The following is a 14,158-nucleotide window of genomic DNA, read 5'->3' on the forward strand; positions in this document are numbered from 1 at the left end:
GAAGTTTTCTCCCAAAACAGGATACCTATCACATTCTGCAAAAAAATACATCATCATATGAACAGTCCACAGACCCTGTTAAACTTTAAAACTTTCAAGGTCCACTTTTTGCTACCCATCCTGTAAGCCTGACAGAGAGAAAAGCGATTGTCCTTTACATTTCAGAGAGAATTTAACACACTCAGCCAAAGGCTCTGCCAGAGGACATCTTCTGCAGAACATCCCACCATCTTGCAACTCACATATTCACATGTGCAAAAAGTCTCTGGCTGAGTCTGCTCTTCCCTGCTGTAATACATCACAAGAAAAGAGATCCCTAGGTCAAAATTCCCTAACATTCAAACACTTGAGAAGTATTAAGTACTCTAATTAAAAATTATTACAATTACTTTCTAAATACCTGGAGAGGAAGGCTTGTGCTGGTTGGGCTAAAGGTCACATGTCACTAAGTCATGAAACTTTCCTCCTCCATGCCAGGCTGGCAGCACGTCTCATTCAGAAGGCCATGACTTCAGTGGAAGTGAAAGTGAACATCCTCTCCCATATCCATCAATTCTGAAGCACGGAAGGACCAAGCACTTCATCTCTAAGTAGATTTGCAGAGAAAGAGATAAGCCTGGTGTTTTCCAGGGCTGGCTGTAGCACAGGGCTGGGACTGGCTGTAAGCAGGTGAGAAGGGCCATGGCCTGCAGAGGATGGCAGCACCTTGCTCTGCTCTGCTGCTGGCATGGGCCTGAGAAACTGGGTTTGCTCCTTTGCCTTGCATGACCATCACCTGCTGCTGGGGTCCTTGCTCCTTACACCAGGCATCCACCCCCAAGCAACATGAGCAGGCTGGGCTCTCCCACAGTTCCCTGCCTCCTATTTGCATTTTCCTTCTCCCTCATCTTTTTCCAGGGCAAGCCCAGTCTCTCCATCACTCGCCTCAGGACAGGCTGGCTGTGCTGTTGAAAACTTCAAGCATGGGATGCTTTGGGGTCTGTCTTGAGGGGAGAGTTTCAGTATGTGTCCCATAGCAGCCCAACATCATCACCAGAGATCCAGAAAGGCCTGGAGTTTGGATATACCCATGGTGTGTCCTTCTAGCCTGCTAAGCAACACGTACACATCATTTACATCCTCTACATGTGGCACTGCACATGCCAGAGTGGGACTGCTGCTCAGAGGCGCTGTGCTCTCCCCATAACATGCCTGCATATCCTTGGGAGCTCAAGTCAAAAACATGGGCTTTGCCAGCCAATGCTGAGAGTCAAAACTTCAGTGTCCCATTGTGAATCAATTCCTTAGGCCAACCCATGCCCAGCTGTGTAATACAAATAACATTTTTTACCACAGAAAACATTTCTGCATCTTGGAGGCATACAGTAAATAAAAGCACATTAAAATACTTAATGTGCTTAACTCTTTGTGTCTTTGGAGTCATTTTGCTACAATGGAGTTATAGGTGCTATAAAGAAATGAGATTCCTTGTGATCACCTTCACAGTGTACTCTCAGGTGGCCTTCATAAATGAAATTGAAAACAAGATTCTCCAAAAAATACAGACTGAGAATTGAGACAAACTTTCAATCACTAAAATCACAAATAATCTCTCACGATAAAGACAGTGTTGGTGTTAAAAACTGTGTTTTAAATTAATTTTAGCCAGGTAAACATAGTGTTGGCCACAAAGGAGTAAGGCCATGGTAAGAAATCTTCTGGAGAAGCAAATAACTAAATGTGCATGACGGGCGCAGCTGGGCACCACCAAGCTTTCATGGTGACCTCAGCAGGATGAGTAAGTTCATCCAGCATTTTCCATGAAGCAGAGAACAATATTTTTCACTTTGTAGCTTTCTTCTGAGGCTCCCAAGAGAGCAATTCTTTTTTCCAGGCTGCTTGCAACTGCCCCAAAATCCTGCAACTCCTGCTTTATCAATACAAAAAAAGGAAGGAAACATAAAATGTACAGACTGACACGTTCAACCCTTTTTCTTCTTAACTAAAAATGTGGGAAATCTGCGGTGGTGGTAGTAGAAAGAGGTGAAAACACATCAGTGTGGCACAGTGATGTGTCTTTGCACATCTCCTGCCTCTCATTCCTCACTTCCCTTCCATGGGCACAACCAGCCATCAACAGGGATACAATAGCAGCAGCTGTTGCAGATTCCCCAGCTCACCCCTTTATATCTCCTGGTGGTTCCCCTTTGATCAGTGATAGAGGGAAGATTAGATCTGAGCTGATAAAGAGCTGATTGTGGGACAAAGCACACATGGCTCCTGCCAGTCAGTGTTGTGATGTCCCAGGTCCACAGGGATGCTGCATCTACGTAAGAGCGGCCATGCTGAGCTCCTGCCATGCACAAAACTCATGTACTGAATTTTCCCTCTTTGCCTCCAGCCATCCCTGCTCTGCCTCTTGCTTAGTCAATTGCTATCTACCACACCAGCAGTAAAGGGCCCTTGGGAAAAAGGAAACCAGGGAGTAGGCTGGTTGTTCCTGATCTAGGCGTGCTCTCTGCCAATACAGCATATTTTCTAGTGTGTTTTACAATTCTGTTTAAATGACTCAGCTAAGGGGTTTTGTATAACTTCTGACCACAGCCTAACAGTTCTCACAGGAGGTAATATTTCCTAGTGTTTGGCATGAGCTTTTCTCCTTTTCATCTAAGCACTTGTGCTCCTTCAGCAATCCTTACCTTCTTCTATCCCTTCTTCATGCTTACAGGCTACAACTTTGTAAGGGGTTACTGGATCCCTCAACTTCCACTAAACCCTTCAACATACAGTGCTGTATACCATATTCATTGCTGTTATGAAAGTATTTAGACAGTCAGGCTTTATCTAGCTTATCCTAATCTTTCCCATAAACCAGTCTTTTAAGTCCAACAGTGGGTTGAGTTACTTATGTGAATTCCCTCCCGTTTGTCAACAGCAATCTGCAACGTTCTGATCTTTGAATCACTGGATTGTCACAGTGCTGACAAGGTTCTTTTTTATAAGTAATCAACTGCTCATTTGTTGCATGTTACTAATTGCACTTAATTCTACCTCTGTTTTTTCCGAGTTTCATTATACTCTCCATATTACAATGTTGTGGTAAGCAGCACCAGACACAACTGGATTCCTTAGTCTGTCAGCAGCAAAGGTAATTGACATAAATATTTAAAACAGAGCAAACTGTGATATATGAAACAATTAAAACCCTTTCAGAAGCATCCTCTCTCTAACCTAGTCTCCTGGTAAACTGAATTTAAGTGGCTGCAAAGCAACCAAACAAAAACATTGCCTTTCATTTCTACCAATGGGAAATATTCCCCCTCTCTGCTCTACATTCTTGCTCCTCACAGAGTGAGTAGATATTTTATTAGGTACAGATTTAAACACAAAAAGATTTTCCAAGCCTTGGATCCAGTTTCAAGCAATTACACATTGGCTGGGTGTAACTCAATGCAGGATCACTCAACTGGAGAGCAGAACAGAGAAGGCTCCTTACAAAGAAAAAAAAATTATTCCAAGTGTTCCACCTCACACAGAATTCTTGAAAAATGTGCTTCTCCCCAAGGATCAGGGGTTGTTTGTCTCATTCAAGGGCTGAGTATCTTCCTGTTGCTAGTAGACTGGCAAAAAATTAGAGGGCTCAAGATGCAGGGTGAATGAAGAGCTGTCCTGAGCTGACACCAGAATTTCATAAAAACTCCTGAAGGCTGCACCTCTGCCACCTCATAGTGCTGTCTGCTGGACACTGGACCCGTGTGTATCATCTCAGTTCTAGTAAGCAGGATGTACTCACCTGTCTGCTCTCCAGCAGCATTGGAAGGAAAACATCTTTGCAATCAGGGCAAAAAGTCCCAGTCATGTGCCTCAGTCTGCCCCCAAAGCAGCCTTTCTAGGAGGGAATATGGTTCTTAAGACTGGTAGTCTTCTGGTGTTACTGCAATGCTGTCTCTGAGAAACTCACCTGGAGAGAATAAGAGCTGGTATTGGTCCTCTGGGTCTCAGATAAACCAGATTAAATGTGATTTTTTTAACACTAAAACCAAGTCTAGAACACGAAACTAACTAGCTCTGACTCAATGACACCAAGTGGTCACAGCAAAATTTACATTTATTATTATTGGAACATTTTGCAAAATTTTCACCCTTTGAACTGGAGTTTTGCAGCATTACCATTTGAACAATTTTATTTATTATGTAGGAGCCATTAAGCCTGGATATTTTGAGTATAGGAAGAGCACTCAATCTGTTGAAAAGAACAAGGGAAAGTTCAACATTAATACTTAAAAACTGACTTACTATATATTGACAAGATGCAGATTTTAAAGCACTAGTTATTCAGTTAATTAGCGATTGATGAAGTGATTAATAACTGGACTATGTGATGGTGCTAATATAGAAATCAATGAAAATGTTCCTATTACCAAAATACCAGAGGTCTTTTTATAAGGCATTATGTGTCTTCTCAAACCTACTGAAGCATAAAATACCAGCAGATTGGTTACTCCATACTTCACAACAAGAGTTTATCATACCCTATGCTCTAAGGCTCATAATATCTCTCACAAGAGGTATTTGAACATGTCTTGACTGAACAACATGCTTATTGATGTAAGAAAAGAGGTCTCAGTACATTTCCTCATCCATTACAATTCTGTATGTGATGTCGGGCTATATAGCAAGTACCAAAACATATTTTTAAAAGTCTGTCACCTGCTGGAATATGTTCTGTTAGGATGTTCTCTTTTCTTCCTTAGATGACTCTGTGAAATACTTGTGTAGTCATTTTGCCAGCCGCCATGAAACACCAACAAAATATCACAAGTCTAGCCAACCTAAGACTGAAAAACTGGCTACACTGAAAATTAACTCAACAGGTTCTCCCATTGTTTTTGAAGGGCTTGAATTTTTCCTACCTAAAGAGTCTTAACCTCTGTAGGCACATATGAAAAAGGAGATGGGTGTGATAGGAAAGAAAATGCTCTCTATGCCCACAGGGAAGGGGAAGGTGAGAAACAGCTGTGTGGACTAAGGTGTGTTATAGACATGTGTACTTTGTACTACCCCTGACCCTAGCAATGAAATTCTGTTGTCCTTCTACACAGAGTTATCATCCCTCTAAATATTTCCTGTATTGACTCTGATACTTGCACAAAGCATGTTTTGAATAGAAAAACTGTGACTTGAACAAGAAGGCAAGGACAGCATGAAACACACAAAGGAGGGCAACCAGTGCCACCCCCTTCCTCCTGAGCCTTCTGAGTGAGCTAAATGGCCTGTCTCTGACACGACAGCATCTGGCTGCACCAGGAGGATTTATTCCCCTATCCAGGCCTGCTCCACAAGTGCACAACCATTTCAGCAGCTGAGCTACAGTGGCCACTTTATAGACTTGCTATGCTAAAAATACTCTGTGCCCTCCTGCTCACTGAAATGCACCCCTCTTTCTCATGATTCACCTTGCTTGGGCTGTGTTTCCTGAGCTCCTCAGGTTACTTTCTCTCATTCTCGTCCCCTATCTGCTGTTGCCAGATCTTCTACATGTTAAATAAATTTATATGCTCTACTTAGCATCAGTCCTGTAGTCTCCTTACTTCCCATTTAAGATCAATACAGGAGAAATCAATGGACTACACAATTCCCTCAGACACTCCTCTCCAGACCATCATGCATTGTTGGCACCTCCTTTTTATAGCTGGTCTGTTAGCTGTCTTTCTCTCTTTACTGCAGTGCTTTTATCTGAGATCATTTTAATTAGAAGAAAGTTACAATTCCTGGAGAAACTCTGCATGACAGAGTAGTCCTGGAAATCTAAATATATGTCACTTGTGCTATGTTATGTTTTGCTGTATGAAAAAAATGAGAAGCTGTTTTGTTAATAACACACGTGATGGAATTTAGATGATGCCATGGACTTATAGAACACCTTTCTGTAAACTTTCTGGCCCTTTCTGGCCTTTCTGAAACCACAGTAAAAATCTCACTCTATGTAAACTGTGCCCTGAGCCCCTGAGCTCTGCAGGGTACCTGGTTTCAGAAGCAGAGCATACAAGTGACACAAGTGACACACACCCACTCTGTGGCTACTAACCAAATTCAAACAGGCAGGTGCTCGGTAACTGCCTCCAGCAGGGCAATTCCTCTGCATGACAATTCCTTCTCCTTACTCAATGCCAGCAAGAATTTTTTTCCTTGTTCTCCTTACTGTCAGACTCCCTCTCACAGCAGGAAGGTTTGTCCCCTCTGGCAGGAAGGGCAGCAGCAGGGAGGTTTCTGTAGCTCATCCCTCTCACCTCTCTCTTCCCTGACAGAGCCACTGGGCTGCTGTGCCAGCTTGGAATTCCCCTATCAGGGAAGAAAAATCCCCTCTGATTGCAGGAACCCAAACCTCCCACAGAGATGGATGGGTGATGGAGTTTAAGTGCCATTGCTCTGACATGTCACCTCACAAAAGAAAAAAAAAACTTCATGCATGCTGAAGTACCTCAGTGTGCTGTTTCCAGACAGAAGGAGCTCCAAGGCTGAGGGGAACATTTTGACATCTTAGGGACATGGACATACCTAGTAATCCTGGATACACTCTGGGTTTACAGCACCTATGCTTAGGCCCAGAGACAATTTAAAGGTAATACAGGAGATAAAACTAGCAGTGCTATTTTAATATAACTTGGGAAAAAATTGAGTTAGTCTGCACTGGGAAGCACCTGCTGAGCCTGGAAAATCAGGTGAATCTGAGCATATGCCACAGGCAATCACCACAGCTCTCATGGTGGGAGCCCTGCACAGCCACTGCTAATCCTGAGTGTCTGGAAAATCCACCAAAAAGCTTCAGAGACTCTGCACACACAAAATGTGGAAGGCAGGTAAGCCTGGGCTGAGCAGACTACCAGAAGAAGGGAGGAGAGAGTATGGTAAGAGAAAAGGCAGGGGCGAGGGAGGGCTGGAGAAGAGCCAAGATGTTAAAGGCAGGGTGTCTCAGGCAGAGTAGGAATGAGTGGTCCAGAGGCAGTGACAGGAGCAATGTGGCCAGAGCTATTAACCAGGAGGATGAACTGAACCACTTTTCTAAAAGCCCAGAAACACAGAGAGGAGATGTGCTTGGGAAGCCAGGCAGGAGCCTAAACAAAGTTTAGCCTACCTAGCAGAAAAATCAGATTATCCACTGCTTTTGTAGGAAGATCTGATAGCTGCACTTGGAGACAACTTTCACATCTAAGCAAACAAGAGGGCAGAGAAGACACCAACATTAAAAGCCTTTCTCTGCAAGAGTGAGAGAGCTGATGTCCTCAGCCTTGTTCAAGGAAGCAGAGAAGACGAGCTTTAAGAAAGAAGAAGTTCAATATTGACTGTACAAAGGACAAAGATGGGAAAAGGACATATGAAGAGGGAGAGTCTATCAAAAGAGACATCATGTAAAAGCCATTCTGTGACTGGGAAGTCATTGCTAGAAACTTCTGTGAGCTGCAGTCCAGAAGACATCATCAGGCTGTTCCCAAAGAAGGAGCTAGCAAAAAGGAAGGGAGCATGTCTCATGAAGAGCAGTAGAAAATAAAGCAACGATCAGAAACAAAGCTAAGGAGAAAGGTTTGCAAAAGGCCAGGGCAGCTTTCCAAGTGGGAGCAATGGCCTCAAAGAAGAGAAAGTTTCAGAGACCTGAGGTTCAGCTCAGAAAATGAAGCTAAAGTCTTCAGTTAAAGAAGTGTTCCATGGTCAAAAACAATACAACAGTGGCTAAGCTGGGGGCTAAAGGGAGGAAACACGAAATAGCAGCATCTAGTTTTATCCTTTACAACAGGATAAAAGCACCCAGGCACCTCTTGATGTTTTGGGTGGGGGGTCCATTTTCTGTAAATCCGGAAGGGTTACAAAACGACAGAAAGAATCAGGTCAGGCAGGACCACTGCATGTCATCTATTCCAAACCCCTGGCACAGGCAGGGTCCCCTAGGGCACATTACTTAGCATTGTGTCAGCTTTTGAAGATATCCAGGGAAGAAGACTCCCAGGCTGAAGGCCTGAGGAAGTGCTGCCAGCCACCTCAGGCCCTGTGATGGAGCTGGAAAAGGGAACAGCATAGGTCTGAAAATGGCACCTCTGCTCCTTGCAAAGGTGAGCACCAGCACTCACATAGAACTGGCAAGCACCACAAGCAAACTGCTCTCACTGTAATTTTAAGGGTGCTTTGGCTAACATCTGCCATAAAAAAAAAAAAAATGAAACACAAGAAAACAACCTACCAAGCAAATTAAAGCATTTAGCATTTTGGAAAGCCTTCAGTCTGCACAGAATTTTTTATCTCTTTTGCCAGAAAGAGCAGTGAACACTTTTTAAGTCACTGACAATGAACACTTTTTAAAGTCTGACACATCCTCAGAGCTGCAGAGCTTTCCTCTCAAAGTCTGATCTACCTTTGCTGTAATAAGACATATTTATTTTCAACCACATGTAACAAGAAATATACACTAAATAAAATTAATTAGAAAGACATTAAAATAAAATATTACCAAAGTAATATATTTTGAAGGAGAGAAAAATGTTTATCACTATAAATCAACAATACCTTCATAAAATTATTTTCTTTTAGAAGTAAGAAGAAAATTGGAATTAGGCCCAGTTCCTGCAGAGAGAGCTTTTCAATTTCCTTCTTGAAGCAAAAGTCATATCCAGTCAACACAGGTTTTCCTGATTAGGCTCAGCAGGATCAAACACGATAGTAACTAAAGAATCATGAAAATACTTGTTTAAGCACAGGCAGTTGTAAGACACAAGACTCATCAGAATGGAACAACTTCTCTCCCTTGCACAAGAGTTGACAAAAGGGAACTTCCTGTAGTTTAGATGAACTGTTCTCTACATGGACATACATTCATGGCAGTATGCAAAACTTACAGTCTGGGGAAAAACAGTTTCTCTTTGGCTGAAAATCCTGATCCAAACTTCTGCGGTGTAAGACCCTGGCTCTTGACTGAATGTATGCCTGTTTTATTTGGGTATAAATTTTACCAGTTGAGTGTCCATGTTGACCCTATGGGCTTTATTTCAGAGACTTGGAAGATGTTTCCATTAATATTTTTTTATTTCCAGAGATCATAATTTCTTCTACTGACAAGCAGCTGTTTAGTGTGTCCTTTTACTTACCTAGCTTTGCAGGATCTGTAATTTCAAAGTCCCTTCCGAGTGCCAATAAGGACTACTGTTACTGAGGAAGTTTGCAAAAATACCATGGATCTATCCACAATATCTGAGGTTGTTTATTTCTATCACATGCACAGTTTATATAAAGGAGTATTTTTAGAGTATTAGGTGAAGGGCTTTATTATAACAGCTAGGTTTGAAGCCTGGAGATGATACACTATTTTCTTTCCTAAATAAATCTTGGATAAAACCTTAGCACTCCCTGAAAATTGGATCCTTCTTAACTCTCTGGAAAGCATGGGGGTTTTTTATCTTAAAGGAGCAACCAACAATAAAACTCAAATAATGACAATTCTCCAGTTTTTGGCATCCAAAAAGCACAAAAAAAGGTCCATTCAGTGTGAAAAACATAAAAGAAATAAAGGAACATGCTGTAAAAAGCAGACAAGGAAGAAGAAACTAAAAAAAGGGGGAAAAAAGAAGATAGAATTGCTTTAGTTCAAAACCTACCACGTTTTTATAACAAAAATTTAAGAAGGTCCCCATTTCTGACACGATGTGTTTATCTAGATTTGCCACAGTCGCTAGTGAATTAAACCATACTTCACCACGATGAAAATGTATTTCAACAGAAATGAGTTTCAATGAGAAAGCTGTGATTATGTGCCCATTTTTACAAGTACTCTATTTCCATTATAATAGGGTAGTTTTATTCTTGATACAGATCTATGGATTTTAATAGCATTACTGCTAAAATAGATTAAAGTTCATAATTCATGTTGTGCAAAAAAACTGTGAGATTAGGTTCTGTATATTATTGTGAGGTAATTAAGTGGCCTGATTTCCACTAGAAAAGGAAGTGCCCTAGTTCCCTTTAACACCATTGAAGCTGTTCATTAGGATGACTGAAGTTAGAGCGTTCTTAAATCTTGGCCCATATTCTTCGAAAGAAACAGAGAGCCAAATCCCAGGAGATGTTCAGTGAAAGTCTAAAATCCACAATAATGCCCTAATTCTCCACTGCTCCATGTCTCCCTGGTCATGTACAGCTGGGTACAGCCATGTAAAATATTACCTGGCAAGAACTTTGCACATGTATAGAAAATCAAGACCTGGCTTTTGCAGAACGTGTATACTGAGTATCAGGCAAAATGCTGTCATTACCAAGATCCTTCACACAATGACTTTAAACTTTAGCAGGCAATTACTATTTCCATTTTAGTGATAGGAGCCTAAAATAAAGGCACGAAGCAAACTGGCCTAGATGGAAATGCCCGGGAAAATCAACAGTCTTAATATTTAGAGTGGATTAGTTAAACCACAAACAATTCTATGTAGACATCCATTCAAAATTAAAGCTGCTTTTGTTCTAGTCAATGTTATTTTATTCTGAAAGTGAGTTAATTTAAATCAAATTGCAGCCAGTTCTGTTGTGAATAAGAGCATGCAAACTGAGTTTCAATACAATTCACAGACACTTTTAATTTACACCCTTTTTTAATTTAATTAATTGTCCTGAGTGCCTGAGCTCACATAGGAAGTGTGCCAAGGCACAAAGAGTTAAGGATGAGGCTCTCAGCTGCAGGGTTTGTCCTCTCCAGCTGCCCTTCCTTGGGGTGCTGTTCAATCACGCTCCTTATCACCAGACAGTGGGAGCCAGAGGAGGTGTTCCTGTCCTTCTGTGTCACCTACAATGTAGTGACAGCTCTTAGGGAGAGCATTTCATGCTCTGGACAAACATGCAGCACCTATTGACTAGGGGCCAGGAGGAAGCACTCGACCCAGGAGGGTGCATTCATTGACCCCTGTAGGCACCGAAAACAGAGAAGCAGAGTGACACACTGCAGGAGATGCAGAGTTACATTTTCTGTCAACAGCCTAAAATCCCAACAGTCAGCTTCACTACTTGACCAAGCCCAGATTTGTGGAGGTGTAGCTCAGTGATACACATTAAAAATTGTTACTTAGAAAGGTCTATAAATACTCACTGCATCTTCCTTCCTACTTTTTTTTCCTCCATCATCTTTATCTTGAAATTTATTGTAGCAAGTCTTTGTGCCCTTTTTATCCTTCCCAAAACTGAAGTGATCTACTGGAGTGATTGCATCCATCTCAGGGAAATGCAATTTTATCGGTATCTGTGGGGTTATTGTACTACCACAGGAATCACCTGTGGATCAGGCCCTACTGTGATCCATTGGCAAAAATCCTACATCCCAGCTAATAGTGAAATACTCCTCCACAATATAGACCTGCAGGGAATGTCATGCATCCACTTCCACCCGTGTAGCCACTGTCTAGGCAAAGCCACATTTTAAAGACTCTCCTTTATTTTTTTTTTTTAGCATTATTTCCTTCAGCTGTCACACATGGTTTCCTCAGCTCTCTGCTCTTTCTTCAGTCTGTCCAGCCCACCTTGGTATGAATGTGGCCAGAAATCATTTTAACCATATATTTGCAATCACATCAGATAAAAAAAAATCAAGAAGGCTTTTTCTCTTGTTTTCCTGGCAGTTAGTGATGAGTCCATCAAGAAAAAAAAAAAAAAAAATCCAAAAAACCAAAACCAGAGTCATGGTCCACAGTCCATGAATGAGAAATGCATTTCTCTCCTGTTCTTAAGAGCTTCCTAATAGAGAAAGTAACTTAAAAGCAGTAGAACAGCTATTCCCCAGAGGCTGCTTACTCAGTGAAGGATATGGGATGCAAATGGCTTTTTAAGAAGGAGAGAGTAAAGTTAAAAAAAAAAAAAAAAATTGCTCAAAGTCTTAAGAGTCCGAGTACCTACCGTGTTCAGTAAAGAAACTCGGGACAATCTTGAGTCCCCTTGAAGAGAACTGCTGAACAAAACTTCAGTTCCTTCAGAAGGCCATGCACATTTTAAAAATAGTCTTTAAACTCCCTAACTATTTAACCCTAAACGGCTCACAGCGACGTGTAAAATCCTGAAATCTCGGGGGACAGGAAATTTCGTTTTCGGGAACGGAGCAGAAGAGAATCACTTCTCTACTGGAGCCGGCTCTCTAGACGTAGCGAGACAAGTACTGCTCTGCTTATTTGGCAAGCCGGCTCTGGAAGCGCCCCACGGCTCAGCGCCTGCCGGAGCCGGGCTGGCCTCGTGTGACCCGCCAGGCCCCGCAGCCACCGCGGGCACCACGGCTGCCGAGAGCAGAAACAAACAAACAAAGGCCCCGAACAACAAACCCACAAGAAAGCAGAAAGGAGGGAGGGAGAGGGAGCTGCCTGGCCGCCCCCCGACGCCCCCCGGCCGGGATAGGAAGCCTGCGGGCCGGGGAGCTCCAGGGAGCCGGCGGCCGGGGCTGCCTCTCCCGGGAAAACGCTGCTCGGGGGACTCCGGGGAGCGAGGGTGGCCTGCAGGAGACCAGCGTGGGTGGTGGGTGAGGACGGGGGATGTCCCGGGGCCTCCAGGTGGCGGGAAGCGGCGAGTCAAGCCGGCTTTTTTCCCTTTGGACGGAAAAGCAACGGGGAGCGGCGAAGGATTTCTCTGGGCTTCGACTGCGTGGCTGCCAGCTGAGCGGGCAATCCCGCCGCAGCAAGTATTCCCGGGATCCACGCTTTATGGGGCCGCGGGAGGAAGAGACACGTGTGCCATACAGCCAGGACCGAAGCACGACAGGAGGCTTGGCCCGTGGGTGGCGGTGCTGGTGCCGCGCCACGGAGCCCCTGCCTGTCGCAGCGCACCTGTCGCAGGGGAGAGCCTGAGACCTGGCAGAGGCAAGGGCTTGCCTTCCTCGGTGCCACCCGGGAAAGGCCGTAATTTCTCACCCAAGGAGCAGGTAGATCTCTCAAAAATAATTCAAAACAAACAAAAAAACCCACCCTAATCTAGGCAAGAGGAAAACAGAAGTTTCCCGGAGGAGGGCCTTTAGCAAGGCTGCCAGGAGGATTTAGCAGCCGGATCGACGACAAACGACGCTGACATAAGCTCTACTTGGGGAGGTAACCATAGGATACTCAGGTTTCTGTAGGAAAACAGCATGCGGGAGTTGTGCCCCAGGGGAAAAAAATACCATAAAGCAGCAGGAGCTATTTCCAGAGTGAGCAGAAATTACAAATCCAGCGGCACCGACGCGTGACATGAAAGATTTCTGTGCAAAACCCCGAGACAGCTCGGAAACGCACCAACATCCCCGGGTGATTCGCGTGCTTTCTTTAGCGGGGATTCTGGCGCCCACGCTCGAGCCTGTGTCCCCCCCTCCCCGTGTTTGCAGGCGTCTCTCGAGCAGCTGCAGCCCGGCCCGAGTAACACGGACTTAAACTCAGACCTACCAAACCTCCCCTCGCTCTGAAACCCCCATCGCTCTGAAAGGCGATGTCTGAGGCAGGGCAGCGTTTCCCGGCTGCTCCGGGAGTGCCCAGAAGGAGGATCCCGGACGGGAGCAGGCCCGGCGATCTCAGGTCTCCCCGTGTCGTTACAGCACAGACAACGAAAAATAATTTGGGTTTTTTTTTTTTCTTGTTGTTGTTTATTGGGATTTTTTAATTATTCTAGAAACCCCCACGTCGAGCACTGAAACTGCTGAGCGTAATCCCAGATTCCTAAAGCGTTTGTTCTTCAAATTGCAGTCGGGCGCCATAGGCTGCTCCTGCTAGTCCACTTCTCCCAAGATCCCGATACTTTTTTGGGTTTTTTGTTTGTGGGGATTTTTTTTTTTTCCGTGGGTTTTGGTTTGGTTTTTGTTTTCTTTTTCGGGGGTGTTTGTATTTTGGTTTGGTTTGGGTTTTTGTTCAGATCCTATCAAAGGAGCCATTGTGGGGAATGCGTCCCAAGTTCCCTGGAGCTGTCTTCGCCATTCCCGCGGACGCTCGCTTCTGTTGTGAGTGAGCAGCCGCGGAGCTCTTAGTAACTCTGCAAATACGGGCATGAAAAGGATGTCCCGGTAGGGCAATGAGGCATGAAATCCCGCTGTTCCTTTACATAGTAGCAACATCCACATGAAAGGGCAAACACCCGACGTGCCACCAAATATAATTGCAGAGATGGCGGATGTCGGCGTACAAAAGAGCTGGCGCCGGTTTCTCATTCG

This window comes from Pyrgilauda ruficollis, unplaced genomic scaffold (genome assembly GCF_017590135.1).
Source record: "Pyrgilauda ruficollis isolate IOZ18807 unplaced genomic scaffold, ASM1759013v1 scaffold24, whole genome shotgun sequence".
Classification (NCBI taxonomy): Eukaryota; Metazoa; Chordata; class Aves; order Passeriformes; family Passeridae; genus Pyrgilauda; species Pyrgilauda ruficollis.